Raw genomic sequence first — 24,483 nt, 5'->3', positions numbered from 1 at the left:
TCTTTTTTTGGAACCTACGTTCGTTTTGGATACTTTTTTTTTTTTTGATACCAGATAGGCATAAATTATTATTTTTAATGTAATTTTATTTCCTAGTGAGCTTGAATAATTATTCAAAATGATTTGTATTTCTATTTTTCATTAGTGTAGTAAATCATATTTGAATGACTGACATTGATTTTATTGCTTTTAATAGCCTATCATGCTCTGTAAATTGGAAGTTTTATAACTCTACTTATTTTGCAGACTTAATATATTTGCTGCAACAATGGTTTAATCACTTTTAAACCAATATAAGGGGACTGATGTGGCTCAGTGGTTGAGCGCCAGTTTACCACATACAAGGTCCAGGGTTAAATCCTCAGTCCTGGTACCTCACAAAAAGATAAAATAAAAATAAAAATAAAAATAAAAATAAATCAACAAACCAATATGATTAATTTGGCTTTCTGATGCAGTTTCTTCTTATGATGTAAAATTGTGTGTGGGGGGGCCAGTTTGCCTGAAGGGTTAAGACCATGGTCTATGAATTGGCTTTTTTCAGATTTTCCTATAAGGGTAGTATCTACTGCCCACCCCATAAAAAATAATTTTCACACCTACTATTTCTTTCTGGTCCTTTATTTTGCTTTATTCTCCTTCAAAAACTTAGTTTCATCTTATACAAAATATGGATATTGAGTATAGACCTAATCTATGACAATTTAATGAGTTTATGTAAATTAGCGGGCTATGACATAGTTTGAGATTGGTAACAACATAAATTGAGAATTTCTGTCAAACAACAGTCTGGTTATTTTGTCAGACATATATATAAAGCATATCAATAAAAATTTTGTTTTCTAAGTGTTTTTGTTTTGTTTTTTTGTGCCTTTTAAAATTCTATGTTTCACTATTATGTGACAATAAGAGAAATACATTTCCTTCCCCTCTATCAGAATAAAAAATGTATAATGTTGGAATAAAATGACATATAATGAATGGTCAAAGTCCATGTGTATGTATATCTGCATTTCTCTACCTGAAAGTCCACAACCTTATAATTGTTTTTGTTATCTGAAAATATTTTTTCTTTAGTAACCTAATACTGAGAAATGTCTTTGCATGACATTGCCACATAAGTTTAGAAAAATAAACACTGAAATTAAAGTTAACACAGCACTGTCATTAATAATTAAATCAATTATTTCTGGTTTCTTGATCTCGAACAATACCCTTCCTTATTCTATCTTGCAATAATAAATTCAACACAAGTCATTATGACTTTTTAATCCTTGGTCAAATCCAAGTTTGAAATATTTGGGTTAAATTATTTGACTTTCAAAGGGCTTTGTGTGTGTTCAGGAGGAATAATGAAATGGTTAAGAGCAGAGACCCAACTGGGACCCAGCTCTCTGGGTTGTAATCTGCTTCTAATACTTAAAAACTGCACGGCTCTCATAAAACTACTTAAACTGTTTGGGACTCTGTTTCCCCTTATGATAAATGAGGATGATAATAATCATATTAACTTCATAGTGTGATTGTGAGGATTCAAGATGTTAATATAAAAAGCCAGTAAGAACAGTACTTGGTACTGTTGGTACCACAGGACTGTAAGGTAAGGATCGTAACTAAAATTCTCTAGTACATAAAATCAAATTTACTGTTTCATAAGGAAAAAAGCCACTCTTCATCGAGCTTTCATTTAACCATAGAAAAGCCTTAGATGTAGCCTTCTAACTCATTTGCTTTAAGTCAATATCTTTTTCTTTAAAAGTGTTGACCTTCCCCTGTGGCAGGAAAATCAACATTTTGAGTCACTTGCTTCAAATAACAGACTGAGGCCCAGCTTGGGCATCTATCCATTTCCACTTTGATTTCAACTGCCTTTTAAGTACACTGAAGTGATAAGCCCCAGTCTCCCCAAATACTTGGTTTCTTTTTTTTTTTTTTAATGAGAATACTTATTGCACTGTGATCAAACTTCAACAGATTGTCTGTCTGGAATTCCATTAATAATACAATATATTAGCAATAGCATTAGTCAAGTTTAATGTATAGAGGGATTTATATTTATCTGAAATAGTCAGAAAGCAAGCTTCAGTTAACACAGCCAAGGAAAAAGGGAAAAAGAAACAGAACTGTCTTCAGGAGTTTGAGTCACAATACCACTATATCATGCAGAAACAAACTGTTTACTTTACAGCAATAGATAACAAAAGCTCACATAAAAAAATGACAAATACAACCCTGGGAGAGAAGAAAGCATACTGATAAAGGGAACCATGTTTTAGACAACTTCTCTGGAAAATCACTTGTTATCCCAAAACGTGGCAATCCGTATTCACATCTATGACAAGTTGTGACAAAATCTTTATTCTTGCAGCCTTCTTCAAATGTAGAATATTTGATTTGAAAATGATTTCAATATATAATCCTGATGCTAAGCTCAGTACCATATCACCATCTTATATTGCTATAGTTCAGGAACTCTGATTCTAAAAGCTAATACAGAATGTTCATAACCATTGGTATATAAAAAGAAGTGAGGAAATATGTAGAGAGAAATATATCAAGAATACTAAAAACGACTTCAGTGACTCTCAAAAAGGGTATTAAAAATACACAGCATAATACCCTAAAAGACTATCAATTGTCAACCATCATTCCAGGTTCATTTCAAATGCTATCTCAATCTTAAGCTTTTGATATTTCTGACTTGAATGAGTTCAACTTTTTGTGAATACCTATAATGTATTTCTGAATCTCCTTTATGACACATTTTATGAGTGAGTCTGGATCATTTTAGTGTTCTTAAGAATGAGCAATGGTTCCAGTCAGTGTTTAATAAAGGTTTGGTGAGAGCAGTTATTGATACATGTGTTATTCACTCTTTCCTACCCTTCCCTACATTCATAAGAGATTGCAGATATTTTACGTGTAAAGACAATATCTTTCTCCCTTGGTGATGCTGGCATTGTCAGCATGGTTGTAGAAAAATCAGCAAGTATTTATGAACGGCACAGTTATATTCCTAGCACAGAGGACTGAATTTGACAGGCAAACCAAGAATGCAAATTCGAGATGAGAACTGTTAAGACCAGTAAAAAGTCATGTTTTAAGGAAATCAGAGCTGCAACATATTAAAACCATCAGTTCAAATTTATTTATAAATGTTTTGAAATCCTCATTGTGGTATTTGTCTTTAAATTAAACACTTCATTAAGAAAATTAAGAATGTAAACATTAACGTGTTCCCATGTTTGACCAAAGAAAAGTCTTTACAATTTTATTAGAAAAGATAGCTCTGGGATAAACATAACTCATAAAATTATTGCTTGTTTGTACTTCTTTTGTGTCTTTTAAATAGAATTTTATAGCAGATTCTGAAGTGTTTATTTTTAAAATTGTTGCCATTAAAAAGCTCCACAATGAATTAAAATGATTATTTTGTAAGTTAACCACCATTTTCACCTACTTGGTAGCTATTGGATCTATCATGTCAATGTTAACTCATATAGAATCTTAGCAATCGTGGGTTACTGGGGAAAAAATCCAACAAGGTAGCTATGTATTTTCTTAAATTATTTAAGAGCAACATGTTTTATTAGTAAATTAATAAAATCTTCTTCTACTAACCACTTAGAAATCTTGAGCAAGTGAATTAATCTCTTTAGCCTTTATTTTCTTCTTGTATATTTTTGGTCCAATTAGCTCATTGCTTAAAGTCTCACATGAGTCTCTGGCACTTTTTCTGCTGTATCTCACTGACTTTCCATGTTGAATTACAACATTGGCAGTAACTCAGCTCCCAAAATCTCAGGAATGATTTAGATCCACCCTTATAGGCTCATAGAACATCCTGTTATAATCCTGTTCCTCTTCCATAGTACTTACTATATAATAGGGTATCTGTCTATTTATAGGCTAGTCTCCCATTCTAGATGATGTATGTTTGGTACAAAAACTATTTATGTTAGTTACAGATATCAATGCTATAGCATCCTACAGTTATCAGTTTACTTTTGTTTATATATTTGTAAAGTTTTTTTTTGGTATTTTTATTTGAATTTAACACTTTATTAAGACAATTTAGAACTTATATAGCTGTATATTCAAACGTCCAACCATAAAGAAATGTTAATTCATGTGACATTGTAGACAATTACTAACTGATTGTGAATGGAAACCAAAATAATTTTCCAATTACAAAAGTTTTTATTTTATTTGTCATTATTTATGTTAAAAATATTTGTTAAAAAGCACTTAAAAATTCGATAAACTTTATGGAAAAGATTTCTTTCTCTACCATATATGGAGAGCAATCATCTAGAAAATGTAACAAGAGAAGTCTAAAGTGAGAAACAACACTTGATTAAAGAGAGCAAGGAGAAACTTTCTTAATCAAATCCTGGCAATACAGTATAATGTTAGAATGTTATAATAAAATATAAAAGGGATGTATATTGGAAAATACTTATCAAATGTAAAAAGTGAGAAACATGAAGATAATTAAAATGTCATGTGCAATAATGACTCAGAGTAAAGGACGGTCACCATATCCCTACAGTTAAAAAAGGAAGTGATATCATAAAAATGTGACAATTCCTGGTCCAAAAAACTTACCACTCCTGTGATAAATATAGCACACCAAAATCAATTTACCATGAACTGGTTGGATATTCCTGCTAAGAGATTTTTGTCATTTTTACTTTATTTTTCCAAGTAGAGTTTTCCATAGGAAATATGTTTTTCTATTAAGTGTATGCATCCCAGCTGAAACAATAGTTTAAAGAGAAGGTTGAAGATGGATATTTACACTAAGTAAAGGCAAACATAAATATTTACAAGTTGGGTTAAAACTTTAAAAATTAGGTTAACAGTTGACTTTTCCATTTCAGAGTATTAGGGTAGGTCTTGGAAGTTTATTCCTAGTTATTAACTGCAGATTTGGGGGATGCTAGATTGTCACCATTTTTTACCATCTGTTAGAAGAACATATTCTTTCAATATTGTTGCAAGTTGATATACTTTCTCCATAGTTCGTCAGAACTGAAACTGGGGGTCTTGAGCCAAGCCCCTGAGCTATGTTTCCTTGGGGGACCAGATCATGGTAAAATTATGACACTGGTGATTTATCCTTGGTAAAGTTATACCTCCATTTGTATTAAGCATTTTAACCAAATCTTTAGTTGTATAGTGCATAGAAACTATGCACTAAAGAAATTACCTCTCTGGATTTAAGTTCTGTGATGTTGGATACATTATTTGAAGCAACTAAGCCTGAGTTTCTTCTTTTATATAGTGGTGATAATAATACTCTCCTAGGACCATGGAAATCGTATGGGGTAAAGGAGATAACCTGTGCAAAGTACCTACCACCATGACTGGCACACCATAAACCCCCAATAAATGAGAACAGCAGAATCTATTTCCTTAAAGGGTCTTACTCTTAGCACCTAATTCTCTGTTAGAGGTATCTGTGTTTCACCAATGTTCTAGAAAATGTTCATGTCTTGAAAACACTAAGGTAGCACAAGTTAATAGGCAGAGATTCACATTCATAACTTAAGACTACCACTTACTAGTATAATCACATCAGATAAGACTTTGAGCCTCCTCATATGTTAATTGAGGTTAAACAGGATTTTGCAATCTAAATCCAAGAATGTGTGTTAATCATCTGACAAAACTCTTCAGTAAGCATCAGCTTCTCTTCCAATTACTATAATGGGACTATTTCAGGCCTCCCTGCCATCCTTCAAATCTCCAGTGTATGCCAACTATGTCTAGCATGATTGCTCTCACAGCTTCCCCTGGCAGATGGTGGAATTCTTGAAGGCATTCTTTCCCGCTGGGTCCAGACAGAACCCCAGCATCATTCTTGACACATCACACCAGGTAGCACAAACTAACTCATGAGAATGGGTAGGAAATTTATAACCTACACACCCTTTCTATAGAATGGAGTGGCAAACTCAAAGAACTTCAGTGAACATGTGGCTAAAATAACCTAGTGAAACTGAAGATAAATAAAATAGGACAATGGAAACTGGGGCCACAATGAGGGAGGTAATAGCCAGTGATGGGGACTCTTTGAATCTGAGAGAGCCTACACTTTCTGAAGGGGTAGCTGAGATTAAACTCCAGGGGAGGGTTATGACCATTCAAAAATGGAGTGGTGTTGCCCATTCATCCAAACATTCCAGGGATGTTTCTGAATTCTTAAATTTCGGCAGCTAATTCAAATTTAAAACACTGCAAGACCAAATAAATAATAATAATAACAATTCTGTTGGCTATATTCTCATCTTAGGCAGAAATTTACTCCTTTGTGCCCAAGCAGCTAAGTTCTGAAAAGCAGGGAGTCACTCAACTTTCAGAAACACTATTCCTTAAAGATCAGGAAACTCAAAATAATCAAAAATCTTTTTTAAGAATAAATTAAAGAGAGGAGAAACTTAGACTACTGTCCTTACCTTAAATAAAAAGACAATCAGATAGGAGCAGGGGAAGGGAAGATTGAAGGTTATCCACAGTTAGGTTAGTTTTTCCTTCATGATAAACCTTGAGTAAACAGAATTTAAAAATTGCTTGTAAAAGGAATCAGTATCAGGGGTGGAGAATGAGAAACTGCATCATCTGAAAAGTATATTATTGAAGCTACTTTCCTGTAAAAACAATGCAGAAAAGGTAGGGCTTAGCCCCTTGAAAGATATACCCTTTAAGACAAGCAAATTATATAAATATAATATATTTATATATATTGTATATGTGTGTGTGTGTGTGTGTGTGTGTATATATATATATATATTTGCCAACCTTGATTCACAATACAGGAACTTGCAGAGCATCTGTCAGTACTTAGTTACATTTTCTCCTCTATGGCCTCACTGCAGGAGTTTCATAAGATGGGAAAATCACTTAGGCTACCTGCTCTAGATAAAAGTCTAGAATGGTGAACACAAATCCCAAGAGCCTCTGGTACATACTTGAGTTTGACAGAGAAAAATTTTAACTGTACTTGAAAGAAAATGACCCTGGAAAATAGGTTAGCAAGGCAGCAGGAAGTGTGTGCCTGTATATGTTTTGAATTTCCAATTGTAAGTACTCTTTACAGGCAGAAAATGCTGTTTTATGCCTCTAGCTATAAGACAAAAATAAAAGAGAGCCCCTCCACTATCTTATCAAACCGTGCACCTCCTCTAAGAGGCTTGCTCTGTAAATTTACATGCATGAATTACTTGTGCTTAAAAAAAAATAATTTTGTACAAAACCAAAAGCTCTTTTCAACAACTTGGAAGACAGGTTTTGAAATAAAACTACCCATTAAAAGAGGACAAAAACTACAGTCCACACAATTTATAAACATTACATTTTATAATTATTGTATTTATATTAATTTTACTTTTTACATAGAAGAAAAATTAAGTTCATTCTACTTTCCCATAGACCATGTGGTTAGTATGACTAAAGACTGATTAAACTAACAAGAATATTTATTTGTGGGGAAAATAAATGTCCACACACACATGCACACAATCAAACTCCAAATATACAGGCAAGTCGTGCTTTGTGTATAAAATATTAATTTTGGAAATATACTACTGATAGCAGATAAATGATATAGTTAGATAAACAGAAAGATAAAAAGGAGGAAAGTCTTTTTATTACAGTAGTCCTGTCTATAGAAAATCCAGCTAATAATCATGTGTTATTTTTGAATGGCTTATAAACATTGTTCGTAATAGAATTATGTATTACTTGAGCCAATGACTAAGATATTTTACTCTATAGGTAAGCCAGGAATAGTGGGGTGGGTATATTCAGGGAGAATCCATAACATTAAACACAAGGCTGATGTGCCCAAAACAGATTTCTTATTTCCATCTTAGCCTGGCCTTTTATTATTTATTTTGTTTTAATGTCAAATTAATGTTTTATGAGTCACTGATATTTCTTCATAAAAGAAAATTAAATTAAAACATCTTTTGTGTCTTAAGTCTACTTAATCATAGATGTTGATCTAATCAAAGCTAAATGCTCTTTGATAATGAGGTATTTCCACAAATTGTAACGATGCAGAGAGGTTTTCCTGTGAACATTTTTGTATGATATATTCAGAAATGAGTAGATCCAAACACCCTTTGTTATCTGACTCAACATGGCTTTAATAATCCTCTTAGTTTAGACTGAATTGGTGAAACTGTTTCATTAATAGTGTTTATGCCTGAGAGATTTATGATAGTCTTCAGAAAAACTAGCTTTTTAATTACTAAAAGTAATTATTACTAATGTAGAAAAGTAATTTTCATAACCCTAGAAATAAAGCAATCTTGGTAGATTTCTACCCATAACACCGCAAGGTTCATCATATGTAAATTATCCTGAAGAGGTGAGAAATCTCAGTTCCTTCCACCAGTCCTCACACATAAACCATCCTGAACATCCCACAGCAAAACCATACACCGAACCTGGAACAGGAGCTATTAAAAAATTCCAAAAAGCTCCAGGTATGTGTATACAATTTGTGAAGTTTGTTGGGGCTGAGACCTGGCCGTCTACTTCCTAACAGTTTCTGTGAAAATTTCACTTCACTCTTGCTTGCCACACCCAATTACGCCAAGGATCCAACTCCCCATAGGAGCTTCATGTAGCCTTATCGATGGTGTCTCTGATGAATGAAAAAGACATCACAAATACAGTTTCTTTTAGAATGGAAACCAGAATGGAAGCAAAATTGTTGCTGGAGGTGTTATTTGTTTCAAATGGCTACTGATTGAATAAAGTATTTACTTCTATAACTTTAAAAAGTCACCTAATACTCATACCTCCAACCCTAAGCCTTAACTAATTATGAAGAGAATTATGATATAGTACTTGCTTCTATAAAATGTCAGCACTAGATTTTAGAAATGCACAAATATGCAGACATAGAAATAAAATCTAATGTTCAAACAACAGATCCACACTGTTCTAAATCAATATCCATGGAAATCTTTTTTAAAATTGGTCTTTTCATTCACAGCAAGAAGATGCTTCCAGCTGATGTGTTTGATTGAGCTGGCTGATACGTTTTATTGCTGTCATGTAGACAATGAAGCAAAGGCCTAATGGGGGAAATTGCACGAAGTTTTACTTGGAAACCAAGTTGGCCTCTGGCTACTGAGTATGTCCAGCTGTTTCAATCCTCCATAAGGTCTAAAATATAAAGCAGGAAAGAAAGACAGAAGATGGATATTTCATTAAGATAGATGAACTCAAAAAGAGCAGTGATGCGGAGAAAGTTAATAAGGAAAGTAGGAAACAAGCGGCATTGCAATTATTACCAATATAAAGCAAATTGCTCTGAGTCCCAAAAATCTTTTCAGGTTCAATCCTCCATGCTTAACCAGATGATCTGCCTGGATCTTTGCTCATGCATCCTTCCCTACTCTCTTCATTTATTTGCTCCCCAACCAAAAGATACTCTCATTTCAGTGTTAAATATTTTGACTAAACTCATTCTACTATCAAAGCACTATTGTGTAATTAAAGCATCTTGTAAATGGTTTCCAGAAATAAAAACAATAAACAAAAACAAAATGAGGATTCTTTATTAGGACTGAAAAACATACTAAGTAACACTTCAACTGACAGCACTATCTAGCTTCATTTCTTCCTGCAGACCAAGAGGAAATGAATATGTATCTATAATAAAATGTTAAAAAAAGAATAGATCCCCCACCTTTCACCTAGCCTTATCTATCCCAGTACGCACCTGGTTCTTTTGGGGGGAGCTTCTCTTTCATGCACTGACATAGGCACTTTCTTTTTTAAGAGCATACAAATATAGCCTTATCTACCCTCATGAGATATTATTCCTGTGATTTTTATTGAAAACAAAAAACTAAGGAAAATATGCTACACAGATTTGTTGTCAGAAGGACAATGAAATTATCGAGTTACCATAGGGCTAGGTCATAATTTATTCATCTGTAGACAGTGTAGTATCAGTCACACTTTCTTTAGATGTTGTTATGAGAATTTAACAACCTATTGTTAATAAGGAATAATATGCCCAATCCATAGGTAGCATGCCATGAAGTGACTGTATTACTAATCTACTCAAAATTCATGCAAAGTTTCCATAATGATCTACTACTTTCAGGACTTAGTTTTACTCTATAAAAATTAAAATTGAGAACAATTATCATTTATTTAGTGATTAAATAATTAACACTTCCTCTCTTTAAATAAACTTCCCTGCTCTCTGGCACCCATTCAAGCTTCTCTTTCAGAATCCCCTGAAAAACTTGTCTCCATTCACGCTCAGTATCTTTACTACCTCTTGTTCAATCTACTGGCTTCTATCTAGATTCCATCACGATGCAGAAATTTTGCCACATGACACCTTTTCTCATCCAGTTGATTTTCAAGTACTTATCTAACTAACTTAGTGTCTCAAGAGCATTTGACACTGTGGAGATCCTCTCTCCTTTTATTGTGGTAACACTCTCCATTCTTCCTTCCCCCATTCCTCTGTCCAACTCTCAATACACAACCCTACAGTTCTGCTTCTGAGCATAACCCTTGAGTGTTCGTGTTCATTCTCCCGTGTTAGTTTTTCTCTCCTTTGTTCTTCTCTCTTCTGTCTTATAACCTCTCACAGGGTAAGCCTTCTGCCATCATTTATTACCAGATACTACTGATGATCCTCAAATCTCTGCTTTCAGACAGGAAGACACATTTACACAATGCAAGACAGCTCAACAAGTGCATTAAACTCAACATGTCCACCATTGAGCCCATGGTTTCTAACCTCCAATCCTAAAATCAGTCTCCTTTATAGATGCCGGAGCTCAGTGAAGGGAAGCAACATCTGCCCAGTTCCCCAAGCCAGAAACCTAGAAGTCATCTTTGAATCATCCCTCTCTCTCTCAAGCACCAGGTACAGTCAGGTACCAAATGCTGCTGACTCTAAATATATCTGATAAATATATCAGACTCGTCCTTTTACCTTTTTCTGACACTGCCTTATTCAAGTTATTATTTCTTGAATTGTTACTGCTGCCATCTCCTTTCTTACCTCTCTGTTTTTGGAGTGCCTCCAATCCTTTCTCCATTGTGCCCTCAGAGAGAGCTTGTTAAGATCACTAAAATGGGAATAATGTATGATAGAAGCTAAAAGTCAGACTAAGGTAGGTTGGAATTCCATTTCCACAATTTTGATCTTGGGCAAATTATTTACTTCCTTAGATCTCAATTTCTTCAGCTGTAAAATGAGGCAAAAAATGTATGTCTTCTGTTGGGAGGATTAAGTGAGGTACTGCATGTGAAGTACTTAGCACATAATAAGTGTACATTCTAATCTTAGTGAGTGCTCCTTATTGTTATGTCTAAATTTATGTCAAGTCTTCAGATTAAAATCTTTGGTGCATTCCCACTGCAACTTAGAATGAAGTCTACAATTTTCTAACTTAGATGATAATTATTTCCTTCATAAACAGATCCTTGACTACACTATCCCTTTAGTCTGCACTTCTACTGTATGCAGTAGTCATAACCAATTTCTCTGAGTGCCTCTAAGTACCCCTCTCATTCAGGTCTTTGCACAAACAGATGCATTTTCCTGAATCATAATCCCCACTTTGCCAGTTGAAGTTCAGTCCTACTGGGTTTAGACATTTTAGATCTCATCTTAAGCAGGTTAATTATAGATAATATTCATTGTATGTTATTTTGTGCCAGATACTGAGTGAAAATTTATATAAATTATCTCATTTAAATTTATCAGAACATTTCCATGACAGAGAAATAATTTCTCCTGAGGTCCAATAGAGTGACAAGTAAAAGTCTGCCTCATTTTCTGTCTCCCCAATTCTACTGTGAAGTCTGTAAGGACAGAGACCTTAAATATAAGCATGTTTATTTATTCCTGTGTCATTAATTAAACATAGTTTATGGCACCTAGTAATTGCTCAATAAACAGTTTTTGAATGGATGAACACATAAGTGAAAGAATTACAATGCCCCAGACCCTGTATTGAGCTTTCAAGCTTAATCCACTATTTTACAGGTGAGAAATTGAATTTTAGAGAGGTCATCTAGTTATCGTCCCGTGCTGTATTAGTTAAAGGTGTGCTAATGCAAAACACCAATAATCTGCTGGGCATTATAAAGGGTATTTATTTAGGGTAGGAGCTTACAGATATTAGGCCATAAAGCATAAGTTACTTTCCTCACCAAAGTCTATTTCCATGTGCTAGAGCAAGATGGCTGCTGATGTCTGTGAGGGTTCAGGCTTCCTGGGTTCCTCTGGGCTCAGCTCCTCTGTTTCCTCCACAAGGTCAGCTGTAGACTATGAGGCAAATGGCTTTGTCTCTTTCCCTGGGGTTCCAGCTTCAGCATCAAACTCCAACATCAAAACTCCAACATCAGAAACCCTCAACTCTGTTCTTTGCCATGCCTTTTATCTAATCCACCCTAATCATAACTCAGTCATGCCCAGGTACAGATCAAATTACAAACATAATCTAATATTTCTTTTTGGAAGTTATCAATAATATCAAACTGCTGCAAATGTTAAGATTAACTGTCAGAACCAATACTGACCTTCAGAATTGTTAAGCACAAAAGTCCATGTAGAGATTTGATTTGCTTGATTTAAATGTCTAATTATCTACTTCTTGCAATGTGGTCATTGAGACTTAGGTAGGTAAAGGTGCTTGCCACAAAGAGTTAATGGTTGTGATTGACCCATAGAACTCCATTGGCAGCCATCAACCAAAACCTGTTCAGTAAGTAACAACTAAATATCTATGAAGTGGGTTGTTAATGTGACTAGATTACAGGTCAAATCAAGACTATAGGGACTGTATCCTAACAAGCCAGTTTAAAAAAGAACAGATTTTGGGTGCTAACCACTCTTTATTTAATCTATAATTATTACAATTTGTAATAATTCAGTTATTACAATTAAATTCAGTTATTTTGGTGTTATACTCTATCAGAGTTAAAGCTAACAGACCCAATAGCTTTTTGAGGTCATGATTTATGAAGTTAATATGATAAAGGTCTTCTGTAGCCAAGATTTGTTATTTTGGAGAAAACTGATTAAAGTTAAGCTAGGCTACACCATTTTGATGCAGTTTCTTGAATGTGTCCCCATTACTTTTGTTGGTAATCTGCTTCTATCATCTTCTTTAAAAAACTATTTCAAAATCAAGGAAAGGAGATTTAGGGCAGAAAGGCATATGTGATTGCAATAGACTTATAACCATGGTTTGCTAAGAAATCCATTTGGGTGCATTTCAGGCACCCAAGAAAACACCAAACTAGAATTTATGCATCATTGCATCTATTTAGGAACAATTAATCACAACTTTTAAATATTCAACTACCAGTCAATGCTATATCTTAGAAAGGTTTTCTGTAAAATTTGATTTCCTGGGAAGGTTATAATAACTATAGCTAATATAATAGCTAATAAATATTTTCCTTGTGACTTAATTGAAATGCTCAACACTCTATAAAATTTCCTAGAAGATCATTTTCACCTCCTCAATCACAGATGTTTCTACTTTATTATTTCTAATGGGGAATGAAAGAATGGAGAGGATATGGGGCTTAAGGTATACAACTTTAACACAACCACAGTTTGTGTGCTGTATAACTGGTAGCTGTTTTCAGGAACATTTTTTATCAGTGTGATGATCCCAAATTTTTATTATTGCCAACTCGACTAGTGGAGCTCACTGTTGGGTGCCCATATGGCTCACCGGGAAACACAGTTCTGCTATTATTACAGGATACCTCTAACCCCAGGAGTCACTTATATTAAATCAACACATCATATTATTTATATCTTCAAGCTCCCTAATTCACTTTTTGATATTGATTTTTGGATTTTGCTTTTGACCTATAAGGTTCTGTATGGCCTATGTCCATTTAAAATAACTGCTCAGAAGCCCCAGGTTGGTCTTCAGGCATGGAGCTGACTGTAAGCAGCTCCTAAGTCTTGTGTTACCATGATTACCCCTTAGGCTTTTCTATCTAGTGCTCCTTCTACCTTTGGAATTAATAGATTGGGAAGATTAGGTCAATTGGCATTTCTGAGGCAGGTCTGAATTAATTTTCTTTGGCTTGTCTTGTTGAATTTCACACTCTCTGAACATTTCTCACTGATAAGCAGATTATGATGCTGGCTCGTGTTCAGGGATAGCAACTCCAAATGTGTTTACAGAGTTGCATTGTTACCTTTTAGCACCATCAACCGCAATAAGCATTACCGTTTATAAAGTTAAAGCTCTTCATTTTAAATTTGTGTCAAGAGGCTAATATAACTGTGATTTTAATTACTAAAAATCAATTTCAAATTAATGTGAAATTTAACAGTGGGAGCTGCGTAGGAACCCAGAGACAATCAGCTTGGCCTTTACCTTAGGTGCTGTCCTCTATAAAAGCCATTAACATAATGCTGGTTTTCTAGATCAGTGACTTTCAAACCAGAGTTTATGAAAAGCTTAAGTCAAAAGAGTTCTTAGGGATTTACTACTGAAATTTAAGTCACTGTAAATCAAATTTGCAAATATTGCAAATAATTTTTTTCATCTTCCTACTTAGAGGAGCTGTATAGAAAGAATAATCATTAAAAACAAATGGACAAACAAAACCAGTTTCCATGCTTAGGCAAGCATTGGTGTCATTAAGCAAAATGATTTCAGTGAACATGAAGAAACCCATACCACAAGACATTTGGGACAGAAAGGATAGAAAGGAACTGATAGAAAAAAGATATAGATCATTCATTTTCAAATTATGTTTGTGAAAAAAGATGAAGACAACTAGAAAGCATATTGCTTTTTGAAAACTTGTTTTTAAGATGAGATGGCATTTGAATATTTGTAGCTAACAGTGTAACAGAGGGAGTGTAATGTGATCATTCAGAATAAATATCCTAAGAAGGGTGAGAATAACAGTGAAGTCAGTGCCATGTGTGCAAATAAAATGAGAGCTATGGGGGTGAATCTTGGAAGGAAGGAGGGACACTATAATGGCGATGTCTCTTCTAATGTCACTTAAGGTATATGACAGTGATTGAAAATGCAGGGCATGAAAAAAAGACTTCAATTCTAGACAAGGGACTGTATAACATAGTGAAACCTCATGTGAAACATGAATATGGATGATATTACAAATATAAGACTATTTCTTCAAAATACAGACACAAATAAACTAGAGAGAAGGAAACAGAATAGCAGCTTTGTATGGTAGGAGAAGCATAGAGAGATTGAGAGGTGATGAGTTTTGTTTGTTTGGTTTTGTTTTTTAGTATTATTATCACTGTAATAAAAAATGCTCTAAAATTATTGAAGTGAGGAATGCATAACTATGATTTTACTGAATACCATTGACTATACACTTTGGATGGATTTATACTTTATTAGTATATCAATAAAATTGATTTGTTATAAAAGAAGAAACAATTAATATTTGACAAATTTTTAATGAAAAAAACCCATAAGTTTTAGATTAAAATAGAATGATTACAATAATATGAATATTTAAATAAAGTGTTCTTTCTGGGGTGGGGGGTGAGTTCTAGAACAATTCTTGTTAAGGTCTAAAACTCTATCTCCCAATGGTCAGTTCTCGCTCTGTATTTTAACACTTATGCACCTTTGGCAGCATTTCACCCCATCCAGAAACTTTTCTTTACTCTCTTTCTAGAACACCATGGTCTTCAGTTTTCCCTGTACATCACTGGCTACTCCTTATTTACCTACCCTGGTGGTTTCCCTCTTCCTGCTTCAGAATATGAGTGTCTCAGGGTTCTGTACTTGGATCTCTTCTCTTACTTGCTACCTAGTTTAAGTTGAGTTTCAAAGTATTATATCTACACACTGATAGGATATATACCACTCTCAGGACCCATAAATTAAACTACTTCCCTGATCATTAATTTTAGATATTTTAATAGGCATCTTAAACTTCTCTTGCCTAGAACAGGATGCTGATTTTTGCTCCTAAATCTATTCTTGCCCCAGAATTCCCCCTTCATGGTAAAAGGCACCATGATTTTGCCTGTTGTTAGGCTCAAAACCAAGAATTTAAGAGGTTAAACTCAAAACTTCTTTCTTGCACATACTCACATCTAATCCATCAGCACATTATCAATCAGCTCTACTATATATGTAATAGATATACCAATCTCACTATTCTTTACCACTTCTTGGATATACCCTATACTAAACTGCCATTATCTCTATCCTTTATCAGTCTTTGCCCACTAAATCAGTTCTTTATGAAGTAGTTGGAACACATTTTTAAAAATAATCACATACCAGATCAAGCTATCCTTCTGCTGAAAACTTTCAGTCACTTCTCTTCCCATTAAGATTATAATTCAAATCCTTGCAAATTAAGTCTTAGAGCAACTGTTCTCTGCTGATCCTCAACTCATCAATATCCCTCAATACACTGAGTAGATTTTCACCCCCCAGGCTAAGGAACCTAGATTGAAGGAAGTAAAAATGCCTACTCTTTTCTGAAAAAGTTAGGAGATAGATGAAATATAATTTGGTAGTCCCTTGCTGGTTTGGGAGCTTCTGTTCCAGTCCTCAAGTGTTCTTATTTATGCTTTAAGTTCCTTATCACTATCCCTAACTTTTATGGAATGTTTGGAAGGAGACATTGCATGTAGGATCTACATGCTAAAATTACTCTATTTTCAACCTTCTAAAAGAGAAAACAAAGAAAAAGAATGTTCCCAATTGCTCAAAGCAAATTTCTTACCAGACGGTAGGACAGATTAGCTAGTTTAAAATAATTTATCTACAGATTTGGATGGTGGCTATGAGCATTGCTACTAAAACTAGAGTTACTCTCAATGATGATAAAATAATAATTACTCTGCATTGAGTGCTTAGCCCTTTATATACATTTAAAACTCATTGCAGCCCATTATAGAAAATAAGGTTCAGAAGGGCTAAAATTTTGCCCAAAACCAGAGAGCAAGAAAATAGAGCAAATTGAATCTAAGTTCACCAGCCAGCAAGCCTGGATTCCCAAACGTTAAGAGGAAATAAAATGTTAAGCATATCAAGTACAATTTTGGGAAGTGTTGGTAAATATATCTTTGGAAAAGGATGCCTATGAACTGGCTTCCTTATGAGTTTCTTCATCAACAGTCTATTTCCTTCCTTTTTGTATTGAATCCAAATATCACCCCAAATCTCTCAAGTGTTATTTTTACAATATCTCTTGTGGATCTCTGGGGTATGGTTAAAGAAGAGTGCCTCCTTAGGGTCTGGATGAAGGAAGTCACTTTTAATGACAAGACTTCCCATAACAACACTCTCCTTATTTTTTACAATCCAAAAACCAATGAAATAAGGTATCATGACTGAAGACTGGCTGTAAAAGAGACATTGAATTTAAGCAGTCTGGCTCATTTTAACTTTCCTTATGAAATATCACTGCTCTATTTTAAAATGATAATTTAAGGATATGTACAAAAATAACACTGCTTAGGTGGTTAAAAATTAAGATTTAATATATAGATTGGCAGTACTTCTTTTGCATATTTGCAAATCATTCTATGACGCATTGATAATTCTCTTCTTACTTAAATGTCTGGTAAGAAAACGACTACCCTAAGGCTACATTTGTCCCTTTCTAAAACATCTACAATTTGAGTGTGTAACTAAATTTTCTGTTTCGTGCCCAATGAAGAGAACAGTCTCTCCCTTCCTTGTCATTTCTTCACAACCAACTGAACAGTGAAAATGTATAATGAAGTTTCTTTCAGGAGGTTGGTATCCAATCCTATCTAATGACACTGGGAGTAAAAGACACAACTTATTTAACAACAAAAATTGTGAAGATGAAAGCTTTTATGGAAAGAAGGATCAGGGTCATGCCATGGATTCTGTGCTAATTCTGAACAACTTAAAAACAAATTTTTGTCTGTGTGATAGTTATTTGATATTCACTCCATTCAGATTTCTGTGAATTTGTGGCAGTACATTTTAATAAGCAACTCATGAGTATGGCAAGTCTGTTGATAAATTGCAAATGACAACTATACACTACATGAATCCTATAAATAGTTTAAATATAATTAAAAGAAGAGGGGACTATGGAAATTTGATCAGCAATCTGCAAGTTCTTTTTTTTTTTTTTTTTAGTTTAGGTGGACCTGAACCCCTTTAACATTTCTCTCTACACTTTTCAATACAAATGCAGCAAGCACTGGTCATTCTCTACACTGTGTTTTATATCCAACCTATCCCCTTGGGCATCAAAGCCGAACATGATGACCAAGCTGTTGCAGGCAGCCTTGAAAGAAAAACAAAAGAACAAACATACCCCAATGACTTAAAATCTGGACCCAAGGGAGTGTTCTAGGTTGCCCCCTGCCTCTCTGATCCTCCCAGTAAATATATAAGTTGCTTGCTTCAGTAACTGAAAACAATCATAACTGTCTTTATTCATGTCTTGTTGAACCTCCAGGAATAGAGGAAAAGCAGAGTATAGAAATGCACACCAAAGTGTCCACAGATGGATTTGATTTATACAGTATGGCTTGCTATAGTCTGTGATGATTGTATTATAGGTTTTCTTAAGACATAGTTTCTGCTTCCAGTAGAAAACCCTCTGACATCCTTAAATGGTACATCTATGAAATTATGCTTTTTGAAAGCACATTAGATCAAATAATTCTCTTAATGAACTGCATCATAGACTTAATAACATTTTCTATATAGATGTGTAATCATACATGTGCTCACATGTATGTGCTTATTGATTACAACGGAATTTAGAAATCACTTCTATTTTTATTTCTCTGACAGACTAAGACAAAATGCAGCTTTATCTATAATATAGAGATTTCAAAGGTCATTTTCTTCAGATGAGCAAGTGAATTCCAAAAGTAGAAACTAATTATAAAACTGTCATAAGAAACATTTAGCATTAAAACTAGCAAGGCAGTTTGCAAGTTATGATTTACAAATAAAGTTGAATTTTAAGCAGAAATGGAAAAAACAGTGCTTATATTTTTCATTTCAATTTCTATGCATCTACGTGAGATTTCTGACTTTACTGAGATGGTAAGTCACTTACTTTGTTCTGTTAGCAGAGCAATAATATTATTATTATAAAAGATAATTTGCTGTCATAAAACATTCAACCCTCCCAATTTCTAGCACCTAGTCTTTGTCTAAATCTTTATTGAACCTGAAAGTATGAAGAAAATAGGTTTTTTGGCCTTGGCTATTATTTTAATAATGCTGTTATTTGTGATATCATAGAAAACAATATTAAGGTATTTTTTTAATTGGCAAGGGAGGTACAATTCCTCAAGTTATCATGAACAGTAACACTAATTTTATTTTCCCAACATAAATTAAATTTCTGCTCATTTCAATAGGGTATTAAGCTGTAAGGAATTAACTCTTTTATTTTAATGAAATACTTGGAATCACAATTGAAAAGAGTTAAAAACTGTAGTGGTTTGCCCTGGAAATCTTTGACTTTACTTGTGAACAAATGTCTGGAAAATTGGCTTCATCATTTTTTACTTTTCCAATTTCTATCACTGCATGGGAATTATCCCAGCTAAGAAAGTAAAAGATGATTAAATCTTAAACCAGAAGCTATACATTAAATTCGTTATAAGATTTTGTATGTATTATTCATTAAATGTAACTTATTGAACACCTACTGTATATCAATCACTGTAGCACTGCCCAGTAGAACTTTTGGGCTGATGTAAGGGTTCTGATTCTGCACTGTTCAAGAAAGGAACGATTAGTCACATGTGATTATGGAGTAGCTCAAATGTAGCTAGTGTGACTGAAGATATGTTTTTTAACTTACTTTTTAAAAAAAATTAGTTTATCCCCCTCCCTCCATTGTCTGCTCTCTGTGTCCATTCACTGTATGTTCTTCTGTGTCTGCTTATATTCTCATTAGTCAGCTCTGGGAACCAATACTGGGACCTTCTAGAATGGGAGAGAGGCAATCATTCTTCTTGTGTCACCTCCACTCTGATTTGCTGCAGCTCTTATTATCTCTCCTCTGTGTTTCTTTGTGTTGTGCCCTCTTGCTGCACCAGCTCTCTGCAGGGGCAACACTCCTGCGTGGGGTAGTACTCCATGCAGGCCAACACTCCACATGGGCTAGCTTGCCTTCACCAGGAGGCCCTGGGCATCGAACCCTCAACCTCCTATATGGTACTTGGGAGCCCAATTGCTTGAGCCACATCCACTTCCCTTAGCTTACTTTTAAATAATTAAATTTAAATTTAAATAGTCACTTGTGGCTAGTGTCTACTTTACTAGACAGGCACAATAAAGGAATACAGCTTTATTATAAATAAAGAAAGCAGCCTCAGAAGACTTAATTCTAATTAGGCAGAAAAATGCACATTTAAAAAAATGCCTATAGTTAAAACTTAAGAAATAAATGTACAATGTGTGAGGTAGTAAGCCAATTGACAATCTGAAGGCAGAGAACAGGAAGATAGCAAGAAAGAAAGGATTTATTAAGCTAATGCTTCAAGAAGAAAAGAACTTGACTTCAAGAGAAAAGTGTGATATTTTAACTTACTAATATAAATGCAAGTAGTAGATGTAGTTTTCAAACAAAATGAAAAAATTCTTGAAATTATAAAAGTAATATTAGATAGCATCACAAAGTTACATGAAATACCTATGCCATTCTTGACACTGAAGTTTATCAATTAAATCTTAGATGCCAGTTCAACCTTGACACCCTAAATTAAGAGAGAATATTTTATTTTATTTTGTGACTATTTAACTCAATATCAAGAGGAAACAGTAATTAATGCATCATTGTGTGAAAGATGAACCAGCAAACTGAATAGTGTACTGCACAAGATAGAAATTTGGATTTCTACTTTGTAAATGCTGGGTGGTCAGAATCCTGTAAAAAAACTGTTAATGTAAAATTAGTAATAAAATTATATAGAAATGAACTGCCTAAAAATATTAAATAATATAGATTTATCAACAAGGACTCTTCCTAAACATGACCACTTTTGCTTTTTAAAACTTACATTTTCCTGGAACTTTAAATGCTATATTCTAAAAACACAGCAAAACCTTTTTTTCTATCTGCCAGATAGAATACGCATTGCTTTTTTTAGTGTTTCATGTTCTTAAGTTCCCTTAAGTTCTTTATCCTTCCCAGTAATATTTAAAAATGTCAAATGAAAGCTAGCCTTTAATTTGACCTTCTTATAGATAAGGAGACAATGGGAATAAAAAGTCAAATTGGTAATTTCTAATTTCCATCCTACTGAAAAACACTAAAAAGTGATTACAAAAGAAGTTCTCAAGACCTTGGCCTCCATTCTGCTTCTAATGTGATTTCTTAAGACTGAATCTCTCTTAGCAATGGAATTCATTTTTGATGCCTGAACATTCACTAATATTCTTCTGAATATTATGAAAATGTTCTCTTTTAGGAAAATAATTTATTCTCTAAGATTTAAATCTTAATTCTGCCTATAATGCAAACATATACTTACCACATTTTAACCACTGTTTATGTTTAGTATGTTTCACCTCTAGAATGTAAATTCCATAAAAAAATACAAATTCCTTGAAAACAGGAAAGATGCTTTGTTCACTTTGTTATCTGTAGATTCTAGTGTACAATAACCATTTGATTAGTATTTGAATGGATGTGAAGATTTTCTTCTCTTTAAACCACTACTTTGTTCATGTTCCTCTGCTGCTCACAGTCTTAAGTAGCTTCCTACTGGCTGCAACTATTTTCAATCCTTTTAAAGGAAAACAATATATAATTTCACATAATGTTAGGAACTCCTCCACACTTCCGTTTGAAAAGCACTGGCCTGTAGACTATCCTAATTATTGTTTGTTCATGATAATTTAACAACAGTCTGCCACATCAGGTGGATTTCTAACTACATCCCTACACAAATCTCTCTATCAAACCAGGAGCTCCCTCCCCTGTATTTGTCATACTTTTCTGCATGCCATTGTGCTTACTCATCCTGTCCCACCTAAGGCCTCTGCCAAGAATGGCGTCCCTCTCCTTTTCTTTCTCTTAAAACTCTGTTAATCCTCCTCAAAGAAACTGCTTGAAAGAAATAAATCTAAACCAAATCAGAAATGAGGTGTTTTCACTGGAATTTAGCCATTTGTTTTTCATATGATTTTAGGCAAGTCACTTTACAATTCTGTTTGCTCAATTGTAAAAATTTGGGGGGAAGGGGAAACTAACAAAATTGCTGGAAGACTCAAAAGAGATTAGCACAGATATTAGTGCATTTTAAGAATGGAATATATATTCTTCCTCTAGCATGCATTCCATCCTTCAATCTTAATTTCTTCAATGTTCAGATATGGATAATAAAATCGACTTTCAAAGCATATAATGTTTTTGTGAGTAGTTAAGAGAATGTGAGTAGTTAAGTGATGTGAAGAGGCTAAAAATCCAAAGAAATTTAAGTGACAATTGAATTAAACCTTACTTGAAACACTTCTGTGAAGGCGCCATAATTTCCATGAAGGTTTTCTCTGACCATCCCAGTCAGAAATAACAGTGTTCAATTCAAAACACCTGTTGACTATTGCCATATTTCAGAAATATAAAATCCCTGGACTATAAATCTTTATAAAATCCTTTTAGAATCTTTGGATTCCAAATTACAAGAACAGGCTTAGTCAGCCTTAACGGGAAGAAATTAAAAATCGGAAGCAGGTACTGAAAATGGAAAGGATGCTGGGCTTTCTCATGAAAAGAATGAAAAGGCGGAATAACTAAGAACAAGACATTGGATTACCTGTGAGGACACAACAGTGAAAGTTCCTTAACACTCTGAAAAACGAGACTCTTTTTCTCATTAATAAAAAATTTCAAAGTCCCAGGGGAGAGGATTGTAATGGCCTAGCTAAAGTCGATATCCACCTCTAGATCAAGGTGCTCTCTTCAGGGCATGAGGGCCTCCTGTTATATGATCATATGCACTGTTAGCTAAACTCAGAAAAGCAGAATTTGGAATGAGGAGGGAGATTCCTCAACAGATGCTGTTTAAGTATACAAATCGTCTAAAAGAGAGACTAGTCCTTTCCTTACTTTTGTGTACTAAGTTGTCCTTTTTAAAATCATTGAATTTAAGCAACCTGTTCTTTGAATTATTGACAGATGTGTACATAACTTCCTTGTGTTTGTAAAGGAGGTAAAGAAGGTTCATGTAAAATTTATGTAAGCCAGAAGGAAAGAGTGCTTAGCCAGAACCATCCCAGCGTGGTTCTGTTGGCCAGTTCCTCCAGTTGCTATTTCTCTATCCCTCAAACTTCAGTGCTTATGTAAAAACTGGAGATAGACTGAAAACATGCACATGAAAACTAAGTTATAGCACATGGCATTATTACTATTTCCAGATGTACCTCACTAAAATCACAATTGCTTTTAACCACATATACTTAATGGCATGCCAGATCCTGACTACAATGTAAATTTATTTAGCCTACTTAATGAAAGATGACTGATAAATCAAATTAATCCCATACCAAAGAATTTCACTTCATAAGATCTTCCCTTTCTTTAAGGCTTAGTTCTTGGTCAACTATAAATGATGAATCATGCTGTGCTACAGGAGATCAAAAAAGAAAAAAGAAAGAAAAAAGAAAATTCTCTCTGGCACTCTTCCCTTATATTTTTGTCCCTTCCAGTCACACAAGTCTTTTTGTACCTTTTTAAAATTTATTTTTCCTTTCTTAGATTTCAAATACCTCTTAAGTTTTAAAAGATGAGTTTTTCCAAATTAAATAAATCATTAAAAAAAAAAAACCCTTTGTGTAAAACCTATGTTACTTACTGTATGTTACCTTGGATATACCTTTTTATTCCTGGATACATATTTTAAATTCACTTTCTTCTCAGGGGAAAAATAATTCTTTAATTACAAGTAATGACTTAAGAGAAAGCCTACACTTACAAGATTATGGAGGCTTCAAAGAAAGGCTCCTTTAATTTTTCAATTTAGTAGTCTCCTGTAATCCCCATGGAAACTACTTTTACTAATTCTGTCCGTATTTCTGTGGAAGTGGAAGCAGTTTTAAATATTTTTGTTAAATCAGATTTTATTATACAAACAGGGTTAATATTTAACTTCAGTGTTATTAATATTTAAAGTATCACACAAACATAGGAAGAAAAAACAATGTAACTTCCAAATTTTACACAGAGATTATTTCCATTTTTTCTTCTATAACAAATCAAGACAAATTTTTCTTTTAAAAGATGAATTAGAAGACTGAAAGCACAAACATTTTTTAAAGTTAAATTGAAAAGAGAACTTTGTTTTCGCAATTTTACCAACATTGCTTATCAAACACTTGATAATGCTTTCTTTGTACACTATTTTAAGTTCTTTCAAAGCCTAACTCATTGATTATTGCACTCATATAAGTACATTTAACATTTCTCTGTTTCACAAGTATTGAGATACAAAATTAC

At 33.8% G+C, this 24,483-nt stretch overlaps 1 protein-coding gene across 6 annotated transcripts in view; it reads right to left on the bottom strand.

Moving 5' to 3' along the window:
• Positions 1–24,483, bottom strand: part of LOC101424034 (protocadherin-9) — a 947,185-nt gene that overhangs the window by 884,854 nt on the left and 37,848 nt on the right. The window lies entirely within an intron of this gene.

The sequence above is a fragment of the Dasypus novemcinctus genome, chromosome 15, assembly GCF_030445035.2.
Source record: "Dasypus novemcinctus isolate mDasNov1 chromosome 15, mDasNov1.1.hap2, whole genome shotgun sequence".
Classification (NCBI taxonomy): Eukaryota; Metazoa; Chordata; class Mammalia; order Cingulata; family Dasypodidae; genus Dasypus; species Dasypus novemcinctus.
The sequence above is the reverse complement of the archived record's forward strand: the minus strand, read 5'-3'. Positions and strand labels throughout refer to the sequence as shown.